The sequence below is a fragment of the Meleagris gallopavo genome, chromosome 10 (assembly GCF_000146605.3).
Source record: "Meleagris gallopavo isolate NT-WF06-2002-E0010 breed Aviagen turkey brand Nicholas breeding stock chromosome 10, Turkey_5.1, whole genome shotgun sequence".
NCBI classification, from domain to species: domain Eukaryota; kingdom Metazoa; phylum Chordata; class Aves; order Galliformes; family Phasianidae; genus Meleagris; species Meleagris gallopavo.
Window position 1 is genome coordinate 13,076,423 of NC_015020.2, and position 3,292 is coordinate 13,079,714.

Below are 3,292 nucleotides of genomic sequence, written 5' to 3' on the forward strand. Positions count from 1 at the left end.
CCTCCCGAGGAGCAAAGAGAGAGAATTACACTGACAGTGTTCTCTGTGCAAAGGTATAGCAAAAATATGCTGATACCTTTCCTCGTATGAGATTGATTAAAGCAGGCAGAAATCTCAGCCCTTTCCTTCCTGAAACAGTGAGCAAGTGGATGGGCAATGCCATTGGATTTGGGGAAGAGGAGGGCGGGAGCACCATGCAGATTTAGGGCAGGTGTGAGCGAGCCAGCCCGTACCCACAGTGTGCTGTAAGCCAGTGCAGCCTGGGGAATGGCTCCAGTCCAAGCTCTGTCCCTGCTTATGGGATCGCAGCTGAGACAGTGAAGAAAAATGAGCAACTGGAAGTCGGTAGGAATAAGCTAATGTCGCAGGGCTGTCAGTCATGTGCTAATACCCTTAGCTAAAGAAACATATTGATCCTGATTGCCTGGAATTGCACTTGAAAAGGGCTGGGTGACATTTCCAAGGAGACATGAGCTACTTTCAAGTCAATTAGCGGCATCGGAGGCTTCATGCCGAGGGGACGCACTCACCTCCGAGGAATGCCAGAAGAGAATGAGAATTGAATTAAGCCTTTTCATACGCCGAGAAACAAATCCTTTAATGGCCTGTAACAGCTGACGGGACAGCCAGGGTCGCCAAAAGCATGCTGGCAGCAGCTAGGTGAAGGAGTTTCCTGTGCTGAAGCTGGGGACTGCAGAGGAGCTGAATGCCAAGAACTGAATGCATGGGATAATCCTCCAGATAAGGGTGCAGGGGGAAGCAAAGTTTAAAGCCCGGGTGAGTAACACATGTAGCACTACCTGACCTCACTTGGGGCTCAGCAGGAGCACCAGATCCAGGAGCAGCTCCCTGAGGACCGAGCAGCTTGGTCCTCGTGGAATCCTCTGTGGAAGCCCAAGGACCAAGGCACGCACAGGAATTTGAAGCAGGTCTTCTGTCTGCTGCTTTCCCCAGAAATGCCTTCTTTGTATAGATCCCCAAGGCTCCTATGGAGCCTAGGACCCCAAGGAGGTTTGAAACCAGCAGAGCACATCCAAAGACAGAGAAATCGGGGTAGCTCTGCAATCCCTCTACTTTTTATCCACTTGCAGGTGCTCTGACCCATATTCAGTTTCCATGGTTCCTTTTATGTTCCTATAAACACGAGGCTCGTACCTGAATTCAAGGCTTTCTGGACAGCTTTACAAAGATGATTTCCTGCTCTCTCTCAGCACCTGCGGTCATTCTGTCTCGCAAGCTGAGGAGCAGAGCTCTTCAATCCCCCTGCAGAAGAGCAAAGAGTTCCAGGGAAAAGCATTTCAATCCAAGGTGAAAACAACCCCAACAGCTACAGAACGACCGAGAAACCTCAGTCCTAAAGAGGTCCCAGCAGTGTGCTCCCCTGGCTTTTCCTCTCCCTCTTCTCCCCACTGCTATGGCTCTGAGCTGAGGAACAGAGACAGCCAGCTCCAATCCCAAAGGAAATCAAACACAAGTCATTCCTTTTGACTCTAATGAAAAAAAGAGCCTGCTTTCGTAAGCCTGCAGACTCTGAGGATAAGTGAATGCCCTAATAGCCCCTGCAGACAGGAGGAGGCTTGGGAATCTGCCTCTCCCCTGGGTGAGCCACGGAGTCCTTCTGTGTATTTGGCCAGCGTTTCACACTGGAGATCCTGCACTGCTGGTGGATGTTCTAGAGCCAAAAGTGCTGTGAGGAGATGCACACAAGTGACTTTCCCACAGCTATGTAGTAAATCCAAAGCACAGAAGACAAAACCCAGGTCTTCCACACTCTCCCTTCTCTCCCAAGCCACAGCACTTTCTTTCTGTCTGCCGTTGAAAGCCAACTTCAGGATAAGTATGGCAGCATGGACACGCTCAGCATCCAGTCCTCTAGAAAGGAGCCTAAGAGAGAGAATTCACTCTTTGTGCAATAGGAAAAAAGCGGAGGGGAGCAGCAGGGTGCTCCCAGCAAGATGGGAAGGAAAGCAAAGGGGTTTTATTTTTTTTGCCTTTACTGTGAAGGGATGTCTGCATTTCCCTTATTAACAGCAAGGCTCAGCCCTAGCTAGAGAACAGCAGGAGAGGCTAAAATATGGGATCTGTTCAAAGCACCATTTCTCTATAAATACCAAGCATGAGCTGTTGCCCACGAGGGCAACCTATTAAGTTTCTGGGGCTCTCTCATCCATGCAGGAAGTCAACCAAATTGGTTGACTTAATGATCCTTCCAGGGTTTCAAGTCAAGCAACACCACCCTGCTAGCCACCAGCAGCACCCACAGAGTCTGAAGGATGCCTGTAGGACCAGTGGTGGGCTCCATGCTTGGTCAGTGAACAGGGAGTGAGGAAGGGGCTGAGCAAGAGGAGAACCTGCACTCACCTTGCTTGTCATTGTGAATGTCATCTACCCTTGGCACAGATGGCACCAAACCCAACATCTAGCTGGTGCTGGGTTTGGGTCATTTTCCTAAGAGCCAGTTTCAATCCTCTTCAAATCCCAGTTCACCCCCGCAATCCCCATTGCAGCAGCAGAGAACATGGTTCCAACAACCCCAGGAATTCACGTCCCCACTGAGGGAAATTGCTTAAACACACTCAGCCCAGGAGAAGATCTTCCCTCTCCCTTCTCATACGAAGCCCCAAGGGCTCAGCTGTCTTCTTACACGCATATTTTGACGGAGGCAAGGAAATTAAGTTTTATTGCAATCAGGGCTACGATTCTCTTTGTCACATGATCCCACAACACGGGATTTCAACATGACATGTATCACCAGGAGGGCTGCCAGGAAAACTGTAGGAACTTCCAAGTGAGAGTTCTCGGTTCAGGCCAGAGGCACAGCAATGCTGCAACATGACAAGTGATGGAACATCATGCATTGCTCTCACGTGTGTCCCAGGGTCAGGTGTGGAGCGGGCAGTAATCCAGGGCAGCAGTGAAACAATGCTGAGCATGTTTTCCTTGCCCTGTGCTATTCGTACTCGAAAGCTGTTACAGCTGCAGCCAACTACAACCAGAGAGGGTTTAATTCTGCCTAAACCTCTAATCTAAAACCCACAAATAAAAAGCAGCTTGGGAAAGAGAACCAGGTCCAGCTTTCACCATCCAAGAACTGACTGAGCAATGTGGTGTGTGTGAACAGGAGAGGGATAACAGTACCAAATTGGATACAATCAATTGTTCTCTAAGTGCTTTCTGAGACCATTAGTTAATTAAGCTGCTGGTGGATGAGTCTGTGCAACAAGTTCTGATCATCTACAGCTTGAAGAGATTAAAGAAGAGAATGGGGTTTTGATGCCTGCCTATCTTAAAA